Below are 14773 nucleotides of genomic sequence, written 5' to 3' on the forward strand. Positions count from 1 at the left end.
AGTTCCTATTAGTGCTAGAGTGCTAAATTTTTTTGTGTAAGTCCCCTGTTTGATAATGAATTTCCGACCTTTTATAAGTCTAAGTCAATTTTCGCTTCCTTCACCCTTTTATTTAACAACCTTTGTTTTTAGGTCTTTTTTTATTTAAAAATTTCAAACGGCTGTAATTTTCTTATTTTTGAAGCTAGAAGAAAAATTTTTTCCCAGAAAATGTTTATTTTTATGTAAATTTTACATTAGAAATATCAAAATATAAATTTCAGCGGCCGCAGCTGTACTTGGCAGCTGCCAGCCGCCGCAGTCGGCGGTCGGCGGGAAAACGGCGGCGGATCTTCATGAAATTTTAATACGTTATGTAGACATGTAAGAAAAGCTTAAGTTTAAAATTTGAAGTCTCTAAGTCGAAAATTGCGGCCACAGGAGCCTTTTAAAGATTTCTGGAGACCTGGAGGATCAGAACCTGCAGGATCATACCTGGAACCTGAAAGTGACTTGAACACCTGTATTTCATATAAGGATGTACTACTAGAGGATTTTTTAGTATTTTGGTATGATAAAATGCTTTGTTTTAGTCAAAAAAGTATTTTTGCTCTTTACCTGGATGACCCTGCCAGGTTTGCTGGCATCCTGTGCCCGCCAGGATGGAGATATTCAAAAAATTCCAACTCTCAGTTGTGTGTCATACCCATACTTAAAAAGTCAAGCAGTTTGGGCTCTTTATCTTTCACACACAGAAAATGAGATAGAAAAAACCGGATGGGGGGGCGTTCAACGCCCCCCCCCCCGACCGTTAAGGGTTAAAGAAAACATTCACATTTTTTAAAGAAAATATACAATTTAACATTAGCGATTGGGTGGGGTGGGGGAGGGTAGATAGATAGATAAATACTATGCTAATTTTTGTACAGTTTACATGATTTGTAATTTACATAATTCTAATCTTACGTAACTCCAGTCTTGTATATTTTAATGTTTTTATGTGCAATCTTAGTTCGTTATCGATAAATAATTGCTATTCTGCATAATTTTACACATTGCTATCGTGTTATATAAAGATAAATGATGATCACTGTTTAAAAAGTTTAATTTAAATATTTCTGGAGAGAACACAAAAACTTTCTTTATACCCCAAATAGTACAAATTCATAGTACGCCCTTGCATCCATTACATAATTATCAGCTGATTTATAGACAGACTGAAAATTAAGTTGCCAACCATTTGAGGGGAGGGGTGTACTTTTCATTATATACAAATATCTGACTCTCTGCCTGGGTTTTTATTTTATTATTGTAAAGAAAATTTTTTTTTTTTTTGGGGGGGGGATGATTTTCCATTTTGGTCTAATATTTGTATCAGTTGGCAAGTAGAACAGATTATTGATACAGCTAGTGTGTTTTACAGACTGGGGTTCCTCCTCTAAAGTACAAACAAATATTTCAGGTCAAAAGATACAAACCAAACTTATCCTACACATCTTGTTCTGATATCCCAATAAACATAAGGAAATATATGTGAGAAAAACCAAGATTTTGAGAGAATAAGGAAGGTGAAAAGGCAGAATTTATATATTCTCTATACCTCTATTTCAGTTATGATATCCCAATATAAATTTAAAAAATTATCTGAGAAAAAGGAAGAATTAGGGGAATGAAGGAAGAACTTCATAGAATAAGCTAGGTTATCTGAAAATAAGAGAGAATTAGTAAGGAAAAGGAAGAATTACTTAGAATAAGGTAGATTTTCTTAGAATAAGGAAGAATGTCTTAGAATAAGGTAGATTTTCTTAGAATAAGAAAGAATGTCTTAGAATAAGGTAGATTTTCTTAGAAATAGGGAAGTATTTCTTAGAATAAGGAAGAATTTTTTGGAATAAGGTAGATTTTCTTAGAATAAGGAAGAATGTCTTATAATAAGGTAGATTTTCATAGAATTAGGAAGTATTTCTTAGAATAAGGTAGATCTTATTAGAATAACTAAGAATTTCTTAGAATAAGGAAGAATGTCTTAGAATAAGGTAGATTTTCTTAGAATAAGGAAGAATGTCTTATAATATGGTAGATTTTTATAGAATTAGGAAGTATTTCTTAGAATAAGGTAGATCTTATTAGAATAACTAAGAATTTCTTAGAATAAGGAAGAATATCTTAGAATAAGGTAGATTTTCTTAGAATAAGGAAGAATGTCTTATAATTAGGTAGATTTTCATAGAATTAGGAAGAATTTCTTAGAATAAGGAAGAATGTCTTAGAATAAGGTAGATTTTCTTAGAATAAGGTAGATTTTCTTAGAATAAGGAAGAATGTCTTAGAATAAGGTAGATTTTCTTAGAATAAGGAAGAATTTCTTAGAATAAGGTAGGTTATCTGAGAATAAGGGAGAATTTGTAAGGACAAGGAAGAATTTCTTAGAATAAGGTAGATTATCTGAGAATAAGGAAGAACATGGAGGTATTGGGTTAATTTTCTTAGAATTAGGAAGAATAAGTGAGATTTAGGAAGGTGATTTTTATCCTCTTTTTCAGATATGTAAGAAAAAGGAGAGTGATTTTTGTCCATATTTGAGATATCTGAGAAAAAGGAAGATGATTTCTGTCCTTTTTGGAAGGGAATTTCTGTCCTTTTTAGGAATGACTTCATTTCCTTCATATGATCCCAAAGAAAACCTGACATTTTTCAAATTTGACGTTGTTTCTTTCTATCCATCAATCAGTAAGACCCTTTTTGATCAAACAATAAATTGGGCTAAACAATACTACAATTTTTCCCAAGCTGAAACTGAAATCATTCATAACACCAGAAAGTCATTTTTGTACCTTAACCAAACCCCATGGATCAAACAAGAACAATCTGATTTTGACATCACAATGGGAAGCTATGATGGCGCTGAGTGCTGTGAACTGGTAGGCTTGTTCATTCTCAATAAACTATGTAACATCTTACAACAGCCTAATGTTGGTCTTTACCGAGATGATGGTCTAGCAGCTGTGTCAGGTTCAGGGCCACAAATCGAGAGAATGAGGAAACAAGTGTTCAGCCTGTTTAAAGATATTCAATTGAAAGTGACAATAGAATGCAATATCACCAGCACAGAATTTCTAGATGCATATTTTGACCTGAAAAACAACACTTTCAAGCCTTTTACAAAGCCAAACACGGATATCTGTTACATCAATACAAAGTCAAATCATCCAACAAAAATCAAGAAAGAAATTCCAAAAATGGTTTGTGACAGAATATGCAAATTGTCTTCTTCAAAAGAAATATTTGATGATGAGAAAAAACCTTACAAAGAAGCACTTAATTCTGCTGGGCATGATACAAATTTTGAATATACAGAACATCCACCAAACCAACGAGTGCCAAAGTGCAGAAGAAAAAAAGTCATTTGGTTCAATCCACCTTTTTGCCAGACTGTTAAAACAAATGTAGCAAAGAAATTTTTGCTTCTAGTGGATAAACACTTCAAGAACACACCACTCCATAAGTATTTTAATCGTTCAACTGTCAAAGTGTCCTACTGTTGCATGCCAAATATCAAAGCCATCATCGCTGGTCACAACAAGCATATCCTAAGAAAATCAGATACTGCCACCAATTCAACAAGACAGTGCAATTGCCGAGGTGGTCAGAATGCTTGTCCTGTAGATGGCCAATGTCTAACAGAATCTCTTATCTACAAATCAGAAGTCACCAACACAACTAAACCAGCTACATATATTGGCAACACAAGCAACACTTTTAAAACACGTTTCACTGGTCACAAACAATCTTTCAACCAAGCAAAATATCAACACAGAACAAGTTTATCTTCCTATCTCTGGACTCTTAAAAGGGATAACATTGACTTTAATCTGAAATGGTCAATTATTAGTCAAGCTCCATCCTACACTCCCATCTCTGGTTCCTGTAAACTGTGTAATCTTGAGAAAGTTAACATCATTCATAGCAAGGACAACAATCTCCTAAATAAGAGATCTGAGATTAACTGTAAATGTAGACACAGAGAGAAGTTCCTGTTGATCAATCACCTGGAAGAAAATGGAACCTAATACTGCTCGATTCAAGATAGTTTTTTAAAAATATTTGTAATTTAAATTATGTCATGAAAAATCCTCTAATGTTTTTTGTAAAAATCATTGAAACTTTTGAATTTTGATTTTATTGTCAGTATCAAAATGTTATTGTAACTGAAGAGTATCATTACGAAACACAGTGTATTACCTATAACTTTTTGTTATTCATTCTATGTTAAATCATATATATATATATATATATATATATATATATATATATATATACCAGTGGTTTCGCCCCTAGCCCTTAGGGGCTCTGCCCCAAGAGGTATAATTACATCTTCTATTACCTACCCAGCGATCTTAAGGGACGGACGGACAGACATCAAGCTACTTTGTATTATAGATATGCCTATCTTATTTTCATCTACATTTAATAATTTTTTTCTAATTAGTAACTGACAGAAAAACAATTTTATTGAATTTTTTTCATAACTTTTTTTACACAGAATTCTTAAGGGGGAGGAGAAGGATAACCTGACCCCCCCCCCCCCCTCTTAGAGGGGTTATGTACCTATTATATGAAAAGCACACATACTCTCATATGTTTTATTGGAAAGAGAAATAGAAAAGAAACATATGTTTTTACAAACTGAATAGTTTTAATTGCAAGAAAATTAGCCACATCCATTCATGTAAATCATCTTCTATAAGATAAGGTATATCTAGGCGATGGCAATCTATAAAGTCATAACAAGCTTTTTAGCATACTAAAAACAGTCAAGTCGACAATATGGTTTATTTATTTGCTATTTTGACTATTACTTTTTGTTGTTGTTATGTATTAACGAATAAAAAGAAATATAGAGCAAAAAGTTTGTCCCACAGGGGAAGAGAAAGATGAGTAGAGTAGACAGGATGGATGCTTCCCAGCAACTCTTATACCTAATCCTATAGAGGTAAAATAAGTGTCGAAAAATCTTGTAAAACGCTGAACCAACAATTCCTTAATTTTTCGGAGAAATTTAAGTATGATACAGTGAAGTTTAGGCTTTTATAAACGGACGTTTGACTCTTGAATTAAATGAACAAACGATGTAAATCTTCCCTGAAAAGAAGAATATGTCCGAGTCCGTGGGTTTAATCATGACACATAAGTATTACTTATAAGTAGTAAGGTTTTTTGTCTAAACCTAAAGATCTCAGAAAATGCAGGTACAAATTGTTTGTATTTTTAAGGAAAGTTTAAAAATGCCTCAAGGTTGGTTTTAGACTATTTTCCTCGGCGCTACCGCCTCCCCAAGAAGCTAGTGGCAAAGCAACTATTTCAATTATATTTATTTTAGGAAAGACAGTTTTTGAATTGTTTAATACGCCCTCGCCTTTTTTTGTATAATAACCATGGTTTCTTTTCTTCCCATTTCTTATATTTAATTACAAACTTTTATTGTCTTTGGATAAAACTTTTTATATATACGTTTTTTTTCAACAGATGTGTGCCTTTTGTAAAACTTAGATTCTCTCGCTTCTTTTATTATCTACATTTAGACATCTGAAATGCTTTAGTTAATTCTTTTTTTTATATTTAATAACCAAATTGATAAACTGCATTAGGTTTATCATAGTTTTTTTCTTTCATGTCAAATTTATCTTTTTCTCAAAATTCTCTAAATCCTATATACTTTTATTACATTTTTATAATGGTATTAATGTATTTTTAGGGAATTTTGACCAAATAAGGTAAAAAAAAACGTTATATACAAAATAAATTATAAGTAAAAAACTGTTTTACTCCAGTCACCTTACATTGCATTCAATTAATTAAATAGATTATTATAGCCATATTTTACTTGTATTTTGACTGCAACAGTTTTAGGTATGTTAGTATGTTGTTGTTATTTAGATATCAAATTGTTTATGGTTTGTATGTACAGTTGTACAATTGCCATGATATCTTCAAATGGTGATTCTTAGACAATAAGGAATCATAGGCCTTAGACACTGAACGAAGCATCTCTATAACCATGCATTACAAGTGTAATCTCTAAATATTTGTCAATTTTCTGTTGTCTTTCTCATTTGTTGAGTTTAGCTTTTATGGATGATGTCATCCTTGTCTTTTATACATTTGTCTCAACCATGACACTTTGGTTGAGTGTGACTTCCGAATTAGCGGGAAGTTCTAGAGATCTTGTTTGACGTACACACAAACCCCCAATACCAGGAACCATCAAGTTTCAACAGCAGGTTTGATTATAGATTTATTGAGGCAAACTATTTCAAAGTCCTGAAATTACAAAATCAATTAATACAAAATTCCAGTTTTTATAACCAGTTTAAAGGAAAATTATTTGGTTTAATAAATCATTGTTAAATGCAAAAATAAAGGCACATAAAAAAATTACTAAAACATAATAATTTAATCATAATAAAGTTTCATGTTTAGCTGGCTAAAGCCTTTTAAACTAAATAAAATCGTCCTATACGCCATTCAATTTTAATAAAATTAACAAATTCTACCTGAAGTTCTTATGGTTTAAAGCCCCTGGCATACTAGGGTCGTTCACGCACTATGAGACCAATGATAGGCCCAACTTTGTTCTCCGAAATCTTCACACACTCACATATCATTCAAAAGTAAAGAACGTGGACGCATCAAAATATAAACAATCCATGCCGCGTCTCTTTAGAAAAGGAAAGTCAAACAAAGACGACATTTGCGCCTAATTTGGGATAATGAATAAGGAATTAATTTCGATCTTGATAAACACAAGGCTTCCTCGAAAAGAGGTTAAGACAACATTGACTATAACCTAACTAAACATAAATTGAACTAAAAGGTTTTACTGGAATAATAATATTCAAATTTTCTCTCTAATTTTCCCCTAAATATAAACTTTCCTTATTTTGTATAAAAATTACCTATAAACACAGATTGAGAGGAAAACTTTCTTCTTAATATGATTATACATAGAAACAAGGATAATTTAATCCATATACATAAAAGCGTAGCTTTAGTCTATGTCTTTTTAAAATTTTTACAGAAGGACGTTTTAGTTTATCTTTACAGGAAAACTTAGCATTGGTATTAGTATGGTTTTATCATTAATTACACACAATTTGAAATTGGGATTTTTTTATATCACCATCCTGGATACAGAATGCCATGCTGGATCATCCAGGTAAACAAAACAAATAATTGACAAAATTCTAAAATATCCTATAACATTATAATAAATAGGTATCAATGCCAATTTAAGGTTTCACGTATTACCCATCAGGCCACTATACCCCAGGTATTAATTCGAAACCGATTAATGTCCGGTGGATGGTTCTCATCCATACGAAAAAACTATGTCTAGCATCTTATTATACCCAGTTTTCTACGAATATAAAAATTTACAGTTATACCATTAAACCCAGTTTTTAGCCCGTGCCTGCGGCATCTCGGGCCTAAAAAAACTGGTTTTAGTCTGATAATTGTACATTATATCCGCGGAAAGCTGTTTATAACAAGATGCAAGTAATAAATATTAAAAAAGCTTTTTTTCATGCATTTGAAATGTAAACTATAGAAAAGCTGCACATCAAAAATTTCCATAACTTTCTTTAAGATATATATGAATAAATATGTAATAAAGTTTTTAAAAGCATCTTTTATTCCCCTTCTCTCCACCTCTCTCTCTCTCTCTCTCTCTCTCTCTCTCTCTCTCTCTCTTTCTCTCTCTATCTCTCTCTCCCTTTCTCTCTCTTTCTCTCTCTCTCTCTCTCTCTCTCTCTCTCTCTCTTTCTTTCTTTCTTTTTTTCTTTTCTTTTATCTATCTTCTTTTATCCGCTATGGATATGGAATAAGTAAATAAATAAAAATTTTGCATTTGAATTAATCACAGAATATAAAACAGATTCATATAACTTCAAGCAACAGATGTTTATTTAATATAGCAATAATATAGAGTAGTTTTTCTCCTAAAATCATCTTTAGATTACAAGTTATAATCAATAGCTTTGCTTAAGTCCAAAGTACATTAATTACCCTTAATTTGTTTAGGCGTGGAGTTGGAATATTGAAATAACCTACCAAGAACCAAGATAAAGCTTCCACTCAGCATAAAGGCCTAGGGGTTAAATATATCTTACTGGACACACACTAATAATTACATCTAGCCTCATTTGCAAAGTAATTGGGAGAATGATTCAATTTTCATTGAATTATCCCTAATAGGCTGGGTTTGGTGTTTAGAGAAGAGATTATAAAGTTTATAAACTTGCATTAGCTCTTGTAGAGAGGCTCAGTTCTTATATATAAGAATATATTCAATTTAGGTTTTTTTCTTTGTTTTTTTAGTTTTTGGTCTTTTTCTCTCAATCTTATTTGTTGAATATTTAAAACCTTGTACTGCACAAGATTATAAAAGCAAATACAAAATAAATATCTTTTACTCTACTAGATTAATAGGTTGTGACTCTTTTTTACTGCTGTATAAGGTTCTTGGCAGGTTTTAGCCTATAATACAAATTACAAACCCCAACCTTGCAATAAAAAGTAGAATTGGCCACTAGACACTATAGATTGTTATATTTTTGGTAAGTGTAAATGTATTTTAGATAAAAACATGTTTTTACATTATTTCTGGACAATTGGTTTAGGATGTTCATTCAATTCTGCTAATATATCCACTTTATAATTTAGACATCTTTGAATTGTCCTATCGATTTCAAACTTTGTATTAGGATTTCTGCAACAGTTAGGTACGGTATAGAAAGCTTAGCAACTCTTTTAGCATTACTAGAAAGTCATACGTCCATATAAAACATGGTGATTTTTGACCTTTTTCACAACATTTTTGTATGGTTTTGTTCTATTAATTTGATTTCAAAGTATATCTTGGAAAATGTAGGCATCTCTATAATCAAGACTTAAAACGTAAAATGTCTTTAAAGTGTATCACGTATTTAAGCAATTTTAAAAGAAAAAGTAAAAATAAAATTTAGTTCAGACTTAGGTATTAATATTCTGCTTATTAAGTTTTGACACTTTTGTTACTGTTCGTTTGTTCTACCGTGTGATGTTAGAGCTTCACTTTATGGATTTATTCGTACATGAAACACCATGCAGATGTGATAATATGCGGGAGTGAATGCACACTTTAACCAGTACAAATATTTACCCATTTTTGAAATAGATAACATCTAGATATATTCTTTAATGTAATTTCTGTTAGCATTTATAAAAGCAAGGTTATTCTTTTTACAATGTAACTATAACTATAACTTTAATATAATATTTATGCATGTTCTTGTATTGATAATAAAAGTCTACTATACACTTCACTATTGTTTATTATTAATTAAAATGTATAGGATGTATTTATGACATATAAAAAAGTTTAGATGTAAAATTGGCATGAAAAAGCTGAAAAATTGACAAATTTTGATGTATAAATGCCTGTGTTAGATGTATTTATAGCGGTTACTTTAAGTATGACTGTATTTTTGGCAGAGCTTTTTACATTTTGACAAAAAAACATCCAGCTGCATTCCTGCCAGTTGCAGGAACGCCATGTACCCTGCTAGTCTATACGTAGTTGTTATACCAATTTAAACTTTCATACAGATTCCTGTAACAATGAGGTTTACTTTGTAAAGTATAAGAACTCTACAACCTAAGACAGAAATGTTAACTTTTTAATCTGTTTCGATAATAAATTGTTGTCTATTATTATAGAACATTATTATAGTAAATTACCTTCTATAATTTGGGGTTTTTGTGAAGATTAAATATGTGTTACAATTTTATCATTTGAAATTAATATTTACTATTTTAAAGAGAAGTAAACTAGAGATAACCTAAATCCTTTTTTTAAAAAGAAAACCAGATTTTTTATTATTTAAAAACTGATGAATATTTCACTCTCTTGTCAGCTCAAGAATATGACATGAATAAAGGAATAATTCATTTTATTAATTTGTAGAAATTTCAATGGCGTTCAAGGGGTTGCCAGACTATTTGGTATCGAAACTACTCACTAATCAACCTTCTTAAACAACCCAGGGAAGTAGCGTTAATGAATTACGACAAAAAAATTGATTTCACACATGGGGACTTGAAATTGAAATCTTACCAAACATATCTAAATGAATTACCTCTGAGCTACGATGCTTCCTTTTATGTATTCTTTACTCCATATGTACTGTATGAAAAGAGAAATTTTGTTTCTAAACGAGGAAAAATGTATCCTCCAAAATACTTTTGAAGGTAGTATTTACAAGTCGTCATTTAACAATAAACAATTGAGATCACACTTGCCTCAGAAATTATGTATAATTAATTGCTTCAGAATATTTAGTACTGTTTAATGTGCCTTGTTGTCCTGGTGATCATTATTCCAATATACAAAAAATGTTTTAATAAAACATGTTTTGAATTTATCTACGGACTTTTAAATCAATTATAGACTTACTACACTTCCTAAATCGTACGTATACTGTTATAGGACTTATCATGTTATTGGACAATTATAACCGTACGAACGGATGGACCGACCATAATTTTAGAAACCCTTTGCTTTAAAATAGTTTTGATAAGCTATAAGAGAAGAAGAATTCTGCGGGATAGAATATTCATTGTGTATTTCAGCTTAATTAAAAAGTGGTAGTGCAGCTAATCAATAATTAAAGTATGTTGTATAGTATCCCAAAAGCACCTTATAACCTTCAGCTAACTATGATTAGGTCATCTTAGTTTATTTTTTTCCTAAATAGTTTGCCTTCTTCTTCATTGCTTTAGAAACCTTTAACTAAGACGACAATTCAATTAATTTACATCTTTCTTTATCTAATAACATTTAAAATATCCGAACTATGAATTAGGATCAAGAATAATTTAGCACGCATTACCCTATAACCCTTTAAACCCTCTTTCAAACCAGGGAGGAAGGCCGGGGACATTGGGCTGTTTTTACTCTAGTCTCCAAAGTTTTCTAATAATGTTTTCTTTTTCATTGGTTTACCTACTTTGGAGACTTTCATAGATTTTTTATGGGTTGGTTCATTAAGTTTAGTATCCAACTGCTTCAAGCACTAATTGTAATTTGTAGAAGGAGTAATTTTGTGTATCATCATTGGGAATGTACATTAATGTATCGGCCTAACTTCTATATCCCTGTATTCTTATTGCAAACTGAATGGCAATTGAATACTAAAGGCCATATGATGCAAATATAATATAACAAGGATGACAACATCCATAAAAGCGAAGCACTGAATCGGTAGGACAAACGAACATTAACACTTGTACAGTGTCTGAACTGAATAATCAGAATATAAAAGTATAAGAGTCGAAGCAAAATAGTAAGTAAATTTATCGAAAAACTGCTTGATAAAGGATAATGTTTATTGACATACTTACATCTTTAGGACTTGATTATAGAGTTGATTCGCTTAAAATATTGCTTTTTGTTTTTCCAGGAATCAATTTACCAAAAATTAGATCAAACGAATAATTATATCACACAAAAATTTGTTGTTAATAAACTAGAAAAATCAACATGTTTAAAATGAACGTACGGACATTCTGGTAATGATTATATAGTTGCTACGCTTTCTAAATCGTACCTAACTACTAGAGGAATCACCATGCAAAGTTTGAAATCGATAGGACAATTCTAACATGCCTAAATTAACGAATAAAAGCTAACTATCTCGGACGGACGTACGGACGGACGGACGGACCGACCCTAATTATAGAAAAGCTTCGCTTTTAAAAATAAGGCATTCCCGTTTCCATGAAATATAAAAATGATAAGTATGTACAAAAGGCGCAGAAATTACAAAAAAAAATATTTTGGGCAGGTATGCGTAGATGTATTATGTTTGGATGATCATGGTAAGAAATTGCAATCACAGCATTTTTCTCCTGTCAAAATTTTCTTATGGTTGATATTTTAAAACGTGATTATGATATGAATAACGAAATGTCCATAAAATTCAGCCATAGATATTATAATCTTAATCATGGTATTTGAATAATGTCAAGTCGCCAATAAACCATCAATGACTAGTTTTACTATACTTTGAATTACACTGGTACCCAAAGTTTTAACACCATATTGGATTTAAAACTTTTGGTACATTTTTATATCTTTAATTGATAGGTTCCAAAACTACTGGTTTTCAACTTTGGGACAAAAAAGTTGAGTCTATTTAATTTATAATCATCGTTAATGTATATAAAGTAACAACTTATTGTCTTATCCCTTAAGATCCCTGAATTTTGGCAGGTGTGTAAAGCCCAAGGTGGTAGGAAAAATTGTCATAGTTATTTTTGCATTTTAATTATCGCTTTACTTTTCATTTTAATTCATATTCCTTTAGCCCTGAAAATATTAAATTTTCAATTAAAGATTTTATTAATTTCCTAATGGTAGAAAATTTTTCCCCTTTAGTAAAACTAGGGAAATTGCACAAGAATAAGATTGTGTACTTCTTCAAGGGAAAATATTTTAACTTCAACTTTTCGACCAATAAAATGTGACCTGGCCATTATCAAAAATCTTTTAAACTTATAAAGAGTGATATTTAGAATTGAAACAAGAGTCTCAACAAGTAAAAATGGTCAAAATTCATGATGATTTTTGTGCACGTATCTTTTTAAGGGGAGTTGGGGTCGTCCCATCTCCCCTCCCAATTTTTTTCTCTTTAACTCCCCCATCATCATGTGTCCTTAGAGGCCTCTAGGGGCATAGCCGCTAGCAATGTTATAATTGAAGAAGCAAGCAATCTTTCTTTGTAATTTTCAAATTCGACAATATTTACTTTCATATTTTTAATCTTTGATAATCCCTTATTGTAAGTTAATCTCCAAAATGTTTAATATTTGTCAGGGAAAGGGCAATGTAAATGAAATTTCCATACTTATCTATATTCTATAATAAAATTGTATTTTTATCCGTTCTTCAGTTCTTTCTGTCTGTCAATCTGTATGTACGTGTGTCTGTTATTCTCGTCTGCCATTACGTCAGACTATTTGTCTGTCTGTCTCTCTTTCCGTTTGTCCAACTGTATCTATCTTTCATTCCGTCTGTTTGTATGTCTGTCTAATTGTGTGTCCATCTGTCTGTCATTCGGTCTGTCTGTCTATCTTATCTATTGAATGTACGTCTGTATGACTTTATATCTAACGTGAAAGAAAAGCTTCTGGAGACTAGAAGTCAAAGTAAACTAATATATAAAATATGTACATTAAGATATTACAAACGGCTCAACTAATTAGAAGTTTGATCAGAGGAGAGAATTACTTTGGGAATTAGCTCTTTTCTATAACTTATAGTCAAAATAGGGGGGAAAGTCAGGGTTGAAGTAAAAGTAATATTTTTAAAAGTCAAACTTTCAAAAACAATTCTTTTGTTCCAAAGCTTATTCACATTTAACCATAAGTTTAATAAAATTTGTGTATTGAACTTTAACTAAGCTACTACTTATGTATTACTTAAACTATGGTAGGTTTTATAAAAATCGGTTGAAAATATTTTTCTTATTAGATCAGCCCTACCTTATGTTTGGCCTTTTTAATTATCATTATATCCATAATAAATATCATTTAATATACGTCCAAACAAAGTGAACAGATCAAATTTAGCCTAGTAGTTGAATTTCTGTCAATCTGTGTTCAAAATTTTTTTTAAAGTCATTTCTCGCATCGTATTATAAACGGCTTTCCGCGGATATAGAATGTACAATTATAAGATTAAAACCAATTTTTTAGCCTCAAGGTGCCGACGGCAAGGACTAAAATAACTGGTTTTAATCTTATGATTGTACATTTCTATATTCGTAGAAAGCTAGTTATAATACGATGCTAGACATAGTTTTTTCGTATGGATGAGAACCGGTTCCTATCCACCGGATTCGAATCAATACGAGAAAAACTCTCATAGAGCTACTCCAACAGGACTATACTTTGAGGGGAAGCTTTGCAAAATCAAGCTGAAAGAGCAAAATAGCTAAGAAAGAAATAAAAAAACAAATCAAGAGAAAAGAAATTTGTCACATAAGGATATAGTTACTACATCAGAGTTGCAATATCATTGTACTGTTTTTGTTCTACAAATAGACAAAATTTGATTGTTTTGTGGAAACACAAGTCTTTATAAACTCAATTAACAAGTATTTGATGGAAAATCAGTTTTCAGAGAGTTAATAACTTTCATATTTGCCAAATTATTGATTCCACTATCTATCTATCTATTTCTCCATAAGTCTATTCTTCAGATTTTCTATCTTAATGAATATCTTACTAAATATTTATTTATCGAAAAGAAACTTACGTAACATTAAACATAATATACAATTTTTGGAACCCATGTAAAATTAGCTTGTAAATAAATCAAATATTCGGATTCCATCCTTTAGGTCAGAATTACTGGAATTCTAGATGCCTTTAGGATCAAGCATAAAATTAGCTTTGATATTTTAGTCAAGATAAAATTGTGGATGGCCCTAGAAGGTTTTCTTTAGAATGTGACCAACAGGATGTCATAGTGAAAATTCATAGAAACAAAAAAAAAGATTAACTTTGCCTTAAGAATATCCTAATTAGTTCAGATTGGTAAATAAATAATCACTTAGGGTCTGTACACTCTGTCCAAATTTGAAACATAAGTTAGAAGTCTAGTTGAACATCAAGAAATCATAGACCATGTAGTTATTGAATATAATAAATCTTACATTCTATAAAGAGCTTAAAATGTTTATGATTAAAA

This window comes from Acartia tonsa, chromosome 13 (genome assembly GCF_053477335.1).
Source record: "Acartia tonsa isolate MP-2025a chromosome 13, ASM5347733v1, whole genome shotgun sequence".
Lineage (NCBI taxonomy): Eukaryota > Metazoa > Arthropoda > Copepoda > Calanoida > Acartiidae > Acartia > Acartia tonsa.